The sequence below is a fragment of the Anguilla rostrata genome, chromosome 15 (genome assembly GCF_018555375.3).
Source record: "Anguilla rostrata isolate EN2019 chromosome 15, ASM1855537v3, whole genome shotgun sequence".
NCBI lineage: Eukaryota > Metazoa > Chordata > Actinopteri > Anguilliformes > Anguillidae > Anguilla > Anguilla rostrata.
Genome location: NC_057947.1, coordinates 30908856 through 30924438, shown reverse-complemented (window position 1 = coordinate 30924438; position 15583 = coordinate 30908856). Strand labels below are relative to the sequence as shown.

At 45.6% G+C, this 15583-nt stretch overlaps 1 pseudogene; it reads left to right on the top strand.

The window, feature by feature from the left end:
• The first annotated feature begins 3464 nt into the window (after positions 1-3464).
• Positions 3465-15583, top strand: part of LOC135240419 (cholecystokinin receptor-like) — a 31248-nt pseudogene continuing 19129 nt past the window's right edge.

Below are 15583 nucleotides of genomic sequence, written 5' to 3'. Positions count from 1 at the left end.
AACTTTTCCCCAGAGACAGACCCCCCACTCACAGCCCCGCCTCCCAGGAACTTCTGGAGGTGCCGCCCCCTCCACGGTGTCAGCAGTCTGGGATGGAGATGCCGGATGACAACCCCTCAGCAGACAGCGAACCTTCAGACTACGAGACCTGCATCTGACAGCTGTCACTCAGCAGACAGATCACTCTCACACAAAATAATACTTCTCCGTTTTGCGTGAGATTAACTTGCTGAAATTTTTACTTTTTTCGATTTGGATAAATTCACTGAATGTATCTGTACATCATACTTTTTTGTCATTAATTGTCAGACATTTCTTATATCTATGACGATCTACTATAAAATTAATCACATCTACTACTGGTCTCTTGGTATCTTACCTATGATCTCATACTCCTTTCCACTTTGGATAAGTCGTAGTATTTTATCATTACACTGACGGGGACTCATAACTCCAGATGTCATGAACCTGTTCTTTCTTTTCACAGTGAATTTCCATATGCTGATGGTAAAAGCCGCATTTCCACCGCATGATACCGGCTCAACTCTACTCTACTCGCTTTTGGTACCAGGTACTTTGTTTTCCACTGCAGATAGTACCCCCGTCAATGTAGCTGGTCGTCATAGCGATGCCGCATGAAACGCGTTGCTCTGACCAATCAGTGGTCTGCAGTGTTTCACGTCACCTTTTAGTATCGCCTCAGCTTGCTTGGAACCTCGACGGAGGTGATACCAAAAAAAGTACCAGGTATCAGGTACTATCCACAACTTTTGCTCGATGGAAAACCAAAAAAGTTGAGTAGAGTCGAGTTGAGCCGGTACCATGCAGTGGAAAAGCGACTAAAGAGAGGGCTCAGAAATCCCATAATAACCACATCTAACACTTGCTGTTATTGACTGAACTGCAAACCAACGAAAAGGATTTAGCTTTTTACAGAAAGTCAGTGTCACGGAAGGCCTAAAGGTCAGCGAACGCAGAGCACAAACAGATTCTATCTGAGGCTAGGCTGCACGTTGCTTGTGAACAATCAATTTATAGACACCTGGACGCTTCAGGACTCCGGGGGTAAGGTGAGACAGCCAAATCAAACACCACCAACCCCGCCCCTCCACCACAAGCATTTTATCCTCCATTACGTTTCCTCTGTTTGTGGTTTCCTTAATGCACCTTTATCTGGAGGGCAATGTAGCAATGCACCATTTAACTTGGAAGCTTTCAGCCCGGTGGGGATATTTATTGCATATGGTAATTGTTATTTAGTTTTGGCTCGTGTTTTGGTTGTGACGGCAGTAACGCAGGAGCTGTCTGATCCCTCTTATTCACGGCTCATTTCACCCTATAAATTTGTAATGAGGCATTCCTACTGACTACACCATTGTCGTCGTCTTTGCCTCACAGAAACGCTTCTCGAGTTTTTAACATGAACTTAATTGAATTGCTGACACGCTGTTTGTTTTATATTACGGACTAATTGAAATACGTGGATGGTTCCTCTTAGGCTGTTTTAAAATGACTGGTGGCAGTGTAACATAATGCACAGGGACCTGGGCTTGTAACTCAGGATATAGGCTAGTGCTTTGATTCCCAGCCTGGGTGCTGCTGTTATGCCCTTGAGCAAAGTGCTGAACCTGAACCGCTTCAGTGAACTTCCAGCTGTATAAATGGGCTGTATAAAAAAGTATTAGCTGTGTAAGTTTCCTCAGCTAAATGCCTGAAATGTAAATGTAATCATTTTTATTTTGTGCAATCGTTATTAACTTCTGTGGATGCTGGTGTGTTTTGCCATCATTTTTTAAACTTTGTTTAGAGTGCACATGCACGCATGCACACACAGACATGCACGCACTCACACACGCACAAACACACATGCACACACACATGCATGCACACATACACACACATATGCAATCCCACAGTACTGAGCCCAATTCCATTATTTTTAGATGCAAAGTGACAAGATTGATTATGATTCTGTGTCAAGAATTGCAGGCAGGAAGAATGCCAAGAATGGGCAGGATACTGGAGCAGAAGCTACCTCTGTATAGAGAGCACCGTGGCAAGTTTACCTGGGTGTTGCACGGTGATAGATTGAAATGAGTGCCCAGGCAGCTTTATGAACACAAAGGAAAGCATTCAACTCCCAGCATTCAGCCCATGGGTGCAAAGAGCTCCACTTCCTGTTCCCCGTTTCATACACTGAGATGCACTGCAATTCAGGGCCACGTTCGCAGCTTAAAAACCCTTTTCAAGTGACAAAAATTTAGACTGCGCTGTGATCCGATCTGCCCATATTTCAAATGCTGCTGGTATTGTGTTTTATGGAACTGATCGCAGCACTTTGGCTACACAAAAGGGATTTCTAGTGCTTCTACCTGCTCAGCTTGAACTCCACAGCAGGCAGAGATTACAGCACAGTTTCATATGAAATAACTGCTTTCGGCTGAACTCACCTGGCCCCCAGAAGAACAAAGGTAACCGCGCGTTTGAGATGTAATACGACACTTCTTCAAACACGTCAGAACCATGTTCCGTCCAAAGTATTTCACATGGAACTCTCTGCACGATACATACAAGGCACACATGCAGACATGAACATCCAAAATTATGAACAGAAAATTAATTAACAGAAGTTTAGGGCCCGTGAGCATTCAGGTTTGTTTCATGATGTTACTTTCACTGTCGGGGAGCACCTCCAGGGACTTTGGGCCGTATGAACGGATCTCACATTGGGCCCCACCAAGCAAGGCCACTGCACTATTACAGCACAATTTTTGAGGGCCCCTGTCTGTCCCGGGCCCTTACAGTAATCCTAACCCACGCACCCCAGGCCCGTACACTACACATGGACATAAATCGAGGCTAGTAATTAAGAGCCAGCAAAGTAATTGCTCAGCACTTAACTCTGTCCCTTAAGGTCAACTAGACCATCAATCAAACAGACCTTGAAATTTAAAGAGACGCCTATTGTGGCTGATTGAAATGGTTTCAGTTGAAGGATTTAAGAGCAGAAATAACCTCTCTACAGAGCTCCTTTGTAAGGTTACATGTGGCTAGGCGTAGACACATAGCTGGGAGAGTTAAGGTACTTTGACCATTCAGCAGATTTCCTGTCACAAACACTGTGAAGGACCTATCGATTCTGTAAAAATCACCCGCAGCGCAATCTCGGAGGGCCATAATGATAGTCTATTTTAAGGTCTATTTCAGTTTGTGTACATGAGGATTGCGCAGATGGCAGAGGCTTCCGGTGATCACAGTGGACGCCCGTTCCGCTGTGCTGCACTGTGGAAGGGCGACGAAAGTGTTCGGGCATCAAAGCGCGCTACTTCCTTCACACACGCGTGGGAGCAGATGAACTGTGTTGTATCACCCACCGTATTTTACAGTTCGAAAAATAAAATGGACGTACAGAAAACATATGGTCAAAGACAAAATAAAATTCAGTGCTGTGATTGAAAATGCAACTTTTCTATGCACCAATAATGGTTAGCAAAAGCCTACACAACTACACAAATTCATTCCTCCACAAGATGCTTTGTGAGCAATCTATATCGTCCCACTCACCACCAGGCGGCAGCGTATCCTTCTACACTAACCCGCGACGTTTGGTCGTACTTAGTGAGATGCAACCACCTCTTTCTCCCCCCGACTCTACGACTGTAAGTAGACCCACCACCCCCTCTCCCCTGACGTACACCTCTCTTATCCACACCGTCACTGTTGGTCTGTTTCGCATTCGCGCTCCTACTCCTGAAGCAGGTGGCTCCAAGTAAACTAGAACTCCGATCATCCTTCCCGTCACACAAGCTCAAAACAGCTTCGGACTGTCCACGCTGTCCCCTCTGATAACAGTCAATAGCGGGTTCTCCCAGTCGCTATCGTAATGAGGAAGCCTACTCATCTTTGAATCACTTTAACGGAAGACATCCAATCGGATAACATATACATGCTATTGGCAGTGCTGTATCTTTGTTTAAAGGAACGACATGACTTCGCAACGAGGAAGCACAAGTACACTGCCATCACACTTTAAGAAAAGTAACTTTTAAAGTTTAGCGTTCTCGCTGTAAGTGAATGTCATTCGTGTAGTTTGACTTTGCGCGCAGTATTATTCATTTAGACAACCCGAGCGCGATGGACGTACAGAAACTGAATGAAGCGTCTTCTGGTTTTGTGGATTGTGTGCGAGCGCAGAGCAACTCATCCTTGAACAGCACGGCAAATATGACCGTGGAAGTTATCAACACCACCACCTGTGGAAACGCATCAGTCGTTCCAAAACTGCCACCCGCGCGACAGAAAGGTAAGGTGTCACCTGTAACATCTGTGGCGACAGTAAAATATTTGAGCAACGAGCAGAAATGAAGCCGATCGCCTTGAATATATAAACTTGTTCACCAGCCGCATACTTCGCGGGAGGAAACGCCGTGCTTCCCCGCAGCGCCGCGCCAATGCATCTGCCCACTTCCATCTGTAGCTTACTGGAGAATATTACGTTTTTGGTGAATTTTCTTTCCGTGGCGAATAAAATGCAAAGAAAATAGTATCACGGAAATGTTAAAGGTTCAATGCAAACCTATTTTAATGAGGTATTCATGGAGTCACATTTTGTTGACAACAAACCTTATTCAGCTATTCTTAAAAAAAAAAACTAAAAAAAAACGCTAATATACAAAAGGTAAAACGTTGTACAATTTAGTTCTTGAATGTAATCTCCCAAATTGTCGTATCATTCTATACATGACATTATGACGGTTTCAAAAATTACTCTCCTAAAATTAATAAACGCCCAGATATGTGATAAGTATTCATAATGACTATTAAAATTGACATGCGCTTTTAAGCGAAAAGCCTATGTCATATCCATGGACGTTTCTTACTGCTTCAAATTGGGCAACACGGTAAAAGGTATATCTACATTAATATACTGCAACGAAATTTAAGCTTCTAAAGATGTCACTCCTAAGAAAGCCCAACATCTCCAAATTGGTCTATTTCTTTAGACAGTTTACGTCTATAGCCTATAATAGAATCGCTCTCTTAGAACTGACAACTCATGTGAAAATACGTTTCACTTGGCAATAGCCTATAGCCTCCGCGGACTACAATCCAGATCATTTACTCGTGTTGTAGGCTACGTTTAGGATATTGCCTTTGTAACCGGCCAATTATAAGTAGGCTATATAGTGACTTGCGGAACAGCTTATGTTTGATAAAGCTTGGATTTCTAGTCATAAACATGGAAAATTACCTTAGAATTAATCATTAAGGGGACAGTGCTGAAAAGAACTCGCAATAGCCTACCCAACCGTCCCGGTATCAGGTGCTTAATGGGCTTTGACAATCAGTGTGGAGGAATTCTGTGTACGGACAAAACGCTTTTACGACCAAACACAGCAAGACAATCTTAGTTCAAAATGTGTTATTATCGTAATAACTATATGCTACCACTTTTTGCCGTCCCTTCAAATTTATATTAAGGAAAAAGGATAGTGGGATTCGAGTTCGCACGACTCGTAAAGCAACGGACTCCAGGTAGCTCAGCTCCTCGCTCCTGCTCGTGCTTTGCCGGAACTGTTGGTTTAATTCCCAGCGTGGTGCGATAGACCCGCGTTCATACGAAAACATAACGTTTTACAAACCTGTGTCAGTTAATACGACATTTTCAAACTCTGGAGCCGTCTAACTGTAGAATGAAGATTTCCTTTTGAGAGGAACCAAGTAGTCTAGGCTAAGTATGAATGAAAGTAAATAAAGTACCATGTATTAGCGTTAACCGGGACTTATTTCATAGTAATCAAAAGGTTTAGCCACATGTTGTATTATCAAGATTTTTTAAAACTGTGTGTTACATTTTTTAATATGTAATCCAATTTAACACCCCACTTCCCATTGCTTTAGTTGGCCATTCAAGTGATACACGTTTTAGGACACTGATTCTGGTTGTCTTTTCTTTTGTAATCGTTGATAGGCGGTGGTTTAAATCCTGTCTTACAAGCAGAAAAGCCGTTGAATGATTCATTCAAAATTTAGATCTACAAGCAGCCTGCTGCAGGACGTAAGCCAGGCCACTATGCTATTTTCAGTAGCAGGGACATTTTTTCTTTATGTCCAAATCACACACTATTGGGCATAAAGTTGGCTTTCTTCCGATATCTCACTCTCCTCCCATTTCTCACAGTGAGACGTTCAACTCCCAGAGGAGCAGAACTGAAACCCTGACAGGCGTTTCAGTCTCTAAGACCTCGTTTGTTACTATTCATGGACAAACGCCCGGTGAGCTTGCAAAAAAGGAAAAAAAAAACAAAAAAAAAAAACTTAACCTTTATGGAAACAGCTTGACAGAGCTCACCTATGTAAAGAGATAATGAAGGTATTATTTACAGGGAAACAGTCAAAAAACCATGTTCATCACCTGGAAACAATCACTGATACTGAGTCTAACAATCAACACTCAAAATCAAGGAAAATTACTGTTATTACATCTCTCTCTCTCACTGTGTGTGTGTGTGTAATTGAATTCCTACTATTAAACTGACTCTCAACAGTGTTAAATCAGCTCTAACGGTGTTTATGAGTCTAATAGCTACGATGTGTTCCACTATAATAAAAAATGCTCTGAGTTGCTTGTACATTGTGCCCTGTGTATAGACAGACTGTATAAAGGAAGCACTGATCCTCAGAACATTTTGGTGAAACTGTAGGAACACGCTCCAAGCTCCACGATCAATACTTTCATTTGGGCGCATGCTCACCTGCAGCCATCGCAGATGCAAATGCTGCAAGATCTGCGTACGGACCGCCTTAAACTCTGTTTGTGGTTCCGATAAAGCTTTTACTGTGCTTATAAAGTCCCTCTCCACTTCCTGCTAAACTCACAGCTAAAGGTGCTTCAGCCAGGAGGCTAGCTCCCCTTCCCGCTAAACTCACAGCTAAAGCTGCTTCAGCCAGGAGGCTAGCTCCCCTTCCCGCTGAACTCACAGCTAAAGCTGCATCAGCCAGGAGGCTAGCTCCCCTTCCCGCTAAACTCACAGCTAAAGCTGCATCAGCCAGGAGGCTAGCTCCCCTTCTCGCTGAACTCACAGCTAAAGCTGTATCAGCCAGGAGGCTAGCTCCCCTTCCCACTAAACTCACAGCTAAAGCTGCATCAGCCAGGAGGCTAGCTCCTCTTCCCGCTGAACTCACAGCTAAAGCTGCATCAGCCAGGAGGCTAGCTCCCCTTCCCGCTAAACTCACAGCTAAAGCTGCTTCAGCCAGGAGGCTAGCTCCCCTTCCCGCTGAACTCACAGCTAAAGCTGCTTCAGCCAGGAGGCTAGCTCCTCTTCCCGCTAAACTCACAGCTAAAGCTGCTTCAGCCAGGAGGCTAGCTCCCCTTCCCACTAAACTCACAGCTAAAGCTGCATCAGCCAGGAGGCTAGCTCCTCTTCCTGCTGAACTCACAGCTAAAGCTGCATCAGCCAGGAGGCCAGCTCCCCTTCCCGCTGAACTCACAGCTAAAGCTGCATCAGCCAGGAGGCTAGCTCCCCTTCCCGCTGAACTCACAGCTAAAGCTGCATCAGCCAGGAGGCTAGCTCCCCTTCCCGCTGAACTCACAGCTAAAGCTGCATCAGCCAGGAGGCTAGCTCCCTTCCCGCTGAACTCACAGCTAAAGGTGCTTCAGCCAGGAGGCTAGCTCCCCTTCCCACTAAACTCACAGCTAAAGCTGCTTCAGCCAGGAGGCTAGCTCCCCTTCCTGCTGAACTCACAGCTAAAGCTGCATCAGCCAGGAGGCTAGCTCCCCTTCCCGCTGAACTCACAGCTAAAGCTGCATCAGCCAGGAGGCTAGCTCCCCTTCCCACTAAACTCACAGCTAAAGCTGCATCAGCAAGGAGGCTAGCTCCCCTTCCCACTAAACTCACAGCTAAAGCTGCTTCAGCCAGGAGGCTAGCTCCCCTTCCCGCTAAACTCACAGCTAAAGCTGCTTCAGCCAGGAGGCTAGCTCCCCTTCCTGCTGAACTCACAGCTAAAGCTGCATCAGCCAGGAGGCTAGCTCCCCTTCCCGCTGAACTCACAGCTAAAGGTGCGTCAGCCCAGAGACCTCTCTGAAGCAAAAATGCTATAGGAGGGGGAACCTTTCTGTCGGCGCTGAAACAAAACAACCAAGTAGCCGGGGGGTGGGACCAAAGGAACACACATATTTCATTCATAAACTCATTTGAAGCAAACAGCCAATGGCTGATTAACGCAAGACGTCTTTCCAAGACCACAGGGACCAACACTCAACCCTGCCGAAGGATTCCCCCCTATTAGTCCAGCCAGCAAGGGGCCAAAGGCAAGACGGAGTGGCCCCGCTTCCTTGGCATCGCAGGGTTATTTATGCATTTAATTTGAATTTTGGCTGATGCATCGGTCGCTCACTGGCTGGCGCCTTCTCCTAACGCCTGCATGCATTTAGATCAAGTGATACGTCACCCCTGACAAGACCCCCCCCCCTTTATCAATAGTGGGGGGTGCCAATTATTTACGGAGGCATCCGTTTTTACCACAAACGAGCCTGCGCATCAGCCGGAACAACCCAGAAAGCAAAGATATTTTACCGCCTGTCAGCTAACGGTTTTAATCGCGCCATATTTTCTCTGCTTCGCAGCGGCCCTTATTTAAGGCACAGCGCGTTTGTGTTTATTATTTGACGTATTGGACACTTAAAACGTCTGCATTCTCACCTGACCTTCTCGAGCGAAGATCTCCGATTTAGGACGCTTCGGCGCCGTCTCACGCTGGATTCAAACCCGTGCGTTAATGTGACTTATATTCAGTACAAAATAATCTAGCATCATCCATAAATGTGGCAGACATGGTAATTAAATAATCTGAAGCATTCATAACATGAAATGCATTACTGAGGAAGGTGCCGTCATGGAAACTGGAGTCATGGGAATTCATAAATCTTTTTTTTTTGGAATATATCTTGCGCATTTATTATCTCAAGCGTGGTTTCCTGCTGTAATTAATTTTGTTGCCATATGTATATTTCAGACATGTTTTATCAATCATACTGACAGGCCAGATCTGACTAACAATTTTTGGGTTTATCGGTTGAAGTACAGTCGTTATTTTTATCCACCGAGTGTAACTGTCAGTGTCATTTGGCGAGTGTACTTTTAAGTGTTGTCCACTGTTTAAAGGCAGTCAGCCGTCGCACTACGCTGTGTCCGAATATCCTTATGGTGTCGCGAGGAAGTGTGTGGTTGATTGACAGTCTGCAGCGTTTGCCCCTCCTCTTCCTGTTCTCTATCTCCTCAGTGCCCTGATCCTGCTAATGCGCATCCAAACACGCACACACATGCACATGCGTACACACGCAAATACGCACGCATGCGTGCACACATGCACATACACACACATACGCGCACTAATACGCACACAATGCACAAATACACACGCACACACGCATACATTCAAACACACAAAGCTGTGTACAAACGCACATGCAGACGATCCCACAGAAACGCACACAAAAACACTCCCACACACACGCAGTGTAGACATTCGCCCACACGCAGTCTTACAGAAAATAACTAGATTAAAAAAAATAATAATAAATTCCCTATGGGCAAGACAATATTTTTTTGTCTCTGAATCATTTCCAAAGTTTTTTTTTTTTTTTGCACCATAGGAAGTCAATAAATTATTCATGCGAGCATTTTACTTTGAGCCCCTACAATTAATATTTACTTGTGTTCAGCTACGACTGTTCTGTTTATCCTGCGGGACGTCCTGTCCATTCGATAGCGAGCCGTGTTAATTAGCTTATTAAATGAAATGTACATCGCTCTCAAGGGGCGTAACACCGGTGCGGCTCACTGCTCAGGGAAGCTAATTACTGAAAACACTTGTCTGCCGTTCACACGTCACACAGAGATGTCACGTAGAGCCTTAACAAAGCAGATCGACAGAACAGAAGCAATGCGGATCACACAGATAGCCAAATGACGACAGACAGGGCATTAAATTCAAATGACCGTGAGGAACAATAATAAAATATGACAGAAAACAAAATCGGCCAAAATTAATGGAGTTAAAAAGCAGCGCGAAACCGGTAATTTCAGGTAAGGGACTGTTCGTGTGGTTTTCCTTTGAAAGATCAAACAGACGGCTCCTGTCGCGTAACTGGTCAGGACATGGTGACAAGTGGGACGTCACTCGTCACTGAGCCGGTATGTGCTAACGGACTTTAGAGATGTCTCGTTTTTTAAGACCCTTTAAGCAGCGCTCCACCCCGATGGAAGAGCAGACATTTTGACAGTTTGGCTGGCCTGACGATACGGCATTCAAATAGCCCAACCTTGAGGGGACAAGTACACGCGGACGCCTTTTTCCCCCACACGAAAACGTTTAAGCCAGACAATGGCTGCAAGGTCCGGAAAAAGCATTTCCATAACGCGACGTATGCATCTGAATCGTACTCTGTGGAATTTATGCATCCTTCAGTACCTTCAGTATTTGTGAAGGCCTTGGTGATGGGCGGTGGGGGTGGGGGGGGCCGGCGCTCTGTTTGCTTTTTGCTCAGATAGTCTGAGCACTTTCACATCTGTTTACTTTTTACCTTGGGCAAATATTTGGCTGAACAGCTAACGGACGGGAGGCGGCCGCCGCGCTGGGCTGGCTTCGTCAGGCGCTTCGCGGGTGACGCGGCGAGGGAGGGGGCCCAGATGGCTCACCGGCGGCGGGTGACATGATGAATGAGCAGACGAGGAGGGACGGCGCCGAGCCGTTACTTCCTGCGAGCTAACAGGAAGAGGACCCTCGCAGCACCCGTCTCTACAGTGAAATCTGACGTTCAGTCGGAGACGTCTCTCTCTCTCTCGCTCTCTCTCTCGTTCTCTCTCTCTCTCTCTCGCTCTCTCTCTCTCTCTCTCTCTCTCTCCCTCTCCAAACCTCCCTTTTTGGTAAAATAAGGTCAATGGTTAATTGCTCAGTCATATCTCACAGAACTATTGTCAGAATTTGGATTGTTTTCTTAAAAAAATTAAAATACCCGTTTTTATCGCCAATCTATAACGCCTCTCCGGTTTTTGGTCTTTTCTTCCTCACACCCACATAACAACCAGCTGAAGTCGGCTCCGCGCACCAGTTCACCTGCTCAAAATCATACTTCCCACGGAAGCAGAACCCTACAATAGAGCCTTTCGGAGAACAAACAAGCGTCTCTTTTACTGACAACATTTTAAAAGGAAAAGGAGGGTACAGAGTGCTGCAGTTTTAGAGCGTGTGATGATGTCTCAGGTTCTCCGACCGCCGTTACACCTGCCGTTAACATGTGTCTCAGGTGGACGGATCGGACGGCACCTGACCACAGGTGAACCACAGGTGTAAAGGGACCCAACGCATTGAGGACGGATTGCGATCCCATCGCCCAAACCCACCTCCGGAGGTGGTCAGGGACGGATTGTGACCACACTGAACACAAGCGTAAACGCGAATGCGGTTTCGATCCACAGGCGACAGCTACTATGTCCTCGGAAATATCGGTTTGCGCATCTTCACGGACGGCCGCCATTATCTTTCCAGGGACCCTTTTTATTCCAGAAATAACAGCACCATTAGCCTAACAGCAAATCGGTTACGATATCTTTAAAGGACTCTGGTACGCTCTCGGGAGAAGAAGATATCGCTCTCTAGGGAGAGGAGGATATTGCACTCCAGGGAGAAGAGGACATCGGAGGTGACACTGGATCGTGATCGGATCTCAAAGCAGACAGTGGAGCCGCATATTAATGCCGGGTGTGAACGTAATCCGGCTAAATCATATCTACGAACTTGTTCCTGGAGCTCTACTATCCTGTAGGTCCTCACCCTAACGTTTGCTCGCCTGATTCTACTAATTAGCAGCTCGACAAGATCTCCAGCTGTTGAGTGATGTGTGCTTTGTTAGAGTCGGTCTGAAAGCCTACAGTACGGTAGGCCTCCAGGAACGGGGTTGGGCAGCCCTGAACTACAGTCACAGAACAATCCCACGATCCTTTATTCAGTGGACCCCCCAGATTTAACACCAGCCTCCTGAAAGCTAACGATATAAGCGAAAGGATATGGTTTTACCTCGCATTTTGTTCCACTTTTTTCCAGTGCTTTCAGTTAAAAAAATAAATAAATAAATAAATAAAAAAATCATATAATTTACCGCTGCCTGTCCTCCTTTCCACTAGGCTTTTATTACATGGTAAGGCGGGGTGATATTGCATTTGGCACTTTAATGCTGTTTGCCATCCCTGGTGCTGGCAGCCTCTTCAGCGAGCCGGCATTACTGAGGACGTCCCCGCTGTACTCAGCTGAAGGGGCCACTCTGGGCCACGGCCTGGGAGGGAGGTTTGGGGCCCGTTAGGGCCTCATATCAGGGCACGGTGCTGAATATTAGTGTGTGTGTGAGAGAGTGTGTGTGTGTGTGTGAGAGAGAGAGTGTGTGACTGTGTGTGTGTGAGAGAGTGTGTGTCTGTGTGTGTGTGAGAGAGAGAGAGTATGTGTCTGTGTGTGTGTGTCAGAGAGAGAGTATGTGACAGTGTGTGTGAGAGAGTGTGTGACAGTGTGTGTGACAGAGCGTGCGTGAGAGACAGTGCAAGAGAGAGAGTGTGGGTGTGACAGTGTGTGTGTGAGAGGGAGTGTGTGACAGAGTGTGTGTGTGAGAGTGAATCTGTGTCTGTGTGTGTTTCTGTGTGTGTAGGGGTGTGTGGGTTGTGTGTGTACGTATGTGTGGGTGTGTATGGTATATTATTTTCTTTTTATGCTTGAATTGTGTTACTGTGAATGTTAAATTTTACAGTCAGATACTAATTCAAAATGATACATCTATACAAATTGTTAATGCAAAAATATCTAAATAATTTCACAACTTGAAATAAGCAGTGGATGTATTATACATTTGCTACCTGTTTATTATCTCTTAGCTACTGTAATTATAGTTAGTGACAGGAAATAAGGATTATCAGATCATAAGGTATTTATAGATTTAAGTACTTAACAACATTTTAAAAAACCATGCAGACAACATTAAGGAGGAAAAAGTAATTATTTCAGAGGACCGACTTAGATGTACTGTAGGAGCATATCATGTCTTGGACCTCTTTCTTAACCCTTTGAAGGGCAGGCATTTTGGAATGTTTTTTCATAATTCTAAGTCAGTGTTCTAGAACTCCGTTGCTTTCAGTTACCAGTAGTGGTTGTTACATCAGCATTAGAATGTTCAGATAAGAACATTCCAATCACATATTTGTGATCTCACATCATAAAGGGATAACCAGGCATTGTAAATGTAAGCGCTGCATCAGAAACCCCAGCAATGCACTGCTCGTTTCCTTAGAGATGGAAAAAGTAATTGGCCTGGGTTGGACTGCAGTTATTCTACCATATCCCATTACACAGGCTGAAAACCCACCTGTCTGTGTGCTTTCCCTCTGTTTAATGGATTCTGTTTTTCATTAAATTCCTTAATGGGAACGTGTCACACTCTAAGCCTTACATAACAAGTACATGGGGAAGAGCTGTTAAAAGGCTGTTCGGCCAGCGTAGCACGTTCTTGTGTTTGTGGATGCTTTTTAGTGTGACGTGATGGCGGTTCAGAGTGTATGGTTAACTCCCCCCCCCCCCACACACCCCCCCCAGGAACAGCATCACCGATTATAGGATCAGTTTGTGTGACAGCACTGCACTAAGTCACCTGACTAACCCATCTCCGCTGTGTAGTCCATGCAGTGTGCAATGCCTCTGGGGCTGGCTGATGTGACCACACTCACTCTGAAAACAAATGTATTCTGGTGCCTGAACGCTGCAATGCAAAACACAATCCGCCATCGTACTACGAATCCCAGAGAGACGTGCTTGGATTGCCTGTCCGTAATGAGGAGTTCCACAGGTTCCTGGGCTGTGGTAATCATGGGATTTAGAGTTTTTGATTAGAGGCTGCGGTTGCCCCAGGAATTAGGGAGGCCTGCCTGCTTTCGGGACTGAGCACACCCCCTCACACCCTTAATCCCTTTAGCCCCGTCGCCCCTGGCAGCAGCGGAACCCCCAGATCAGTCAGCGAGCGCGCTCAGAGAGAGCGCGGACCAGTTAAACCCCCAGCTGGATGATCGACTGAGTCCAGATCTGTTACTCCCACCGCATGAACCTCAACTGCACCACAGAGAAAGACAGACCACACACGCAGTCAAGCATACACATGCACTCATGCACAGGCACATGCACTCACACACACAGACGCACACACACACACACACACACACACATGCACTCACACACACAGGCGCACACACACACAGACACACACACACATGCAAACAGGGCGTTCCAGCAAAAGAGCATCCGTGCTCAGTGAACCTACCATGGGTAAATAAAGGTTAAATAAAATAAATAAGTAAAAGCACACATGCGCACACACACACAAATGCACATACTCACACATGCGCTCATACACACTCCCTCGTGCACTGATGCACACACTCGTCCACACAGCAGCAAAATGTGATGAAAAACGAACCTAATCAAAACTCCCTCACTCTAAATATCCACAGTTCTCACGGGGGAATGCATACCATACCACACACCATAACCTCTGAGCATTCTGTGCCCTCCATAAATGATTCACATGACTGCAGAACAGCCATTTTGTGGTCAGTTAACCTTTTTCTGATTGCTTACGAGGTTTGTTTGGGATCGTTGTCTTGCTGAAAGTCAAGTCCATTTGTTTGAGCTTGCAGAGGGAACCCGTTTTTTTTTTTTTTTTTACCAAAATGTTTCTTGCTGGAGTTCATGATCACATTGATCTTAACAAGTGCCTCAGGACCTGTAGATGCAAAACAATCCATAACATCCATATCCATAAGGCTGAACCACCATATTGCAAAAGTATGATGTACTTTTCAAAGTAAGCTCCAAACCCACTGCTGGTAAAAAAAAAATCAATTTTGCTCTCATCTGATCATAAATATCCAGTTCCAAACTTCCAAAGTTCCAATACAGACATTTTTTGTATTGATAGAGGCTTGTCTCTAGCAGCCCTTCCAAAATGCCTGCTGGCTTGGAGGTGGTGTCTGATGGTAGATTGTGTCCCTAAATGCAATAAAGTTTTGCAGATCTTGGACTGTCTCCCTTGGGTTCCTTTTGCCCCCCAAACCTTCTGCCTCACTGAGCGTGGGGGGCAAGATGCACTTGCATCCTCTACCAGACAGGTCTTCTACTGGTCTACCTCTACCAGAAAGGTCAACCACTGGTCTACCTCCAACAGACTGGTCAACCACAGGTCTACCTCTACCAGACAGGTCAACCATTGGTCTACCTCTACCAGACAGGTCAACCACTGGTCTACCTCCAACAGACAGGTCCAGCACTTTTAAACGTCTTACTTACTACTGTCGTATATTTGGTCTTTTATTTATTGGTTTCCAATGGTTTCCTGACTGTTGAGTGAAATACCTAATTTTGCAATGTGGCACAAATCGTTCGTATTTTTTTTTCTGTACTAAGTGAAGCAGAGCCTACATGGGTCGATGCTTGGAGGAAATGGAGGTAGACAAGGATGCCCTGGGGTAGAGTCACAGAAGGAGTGATACAT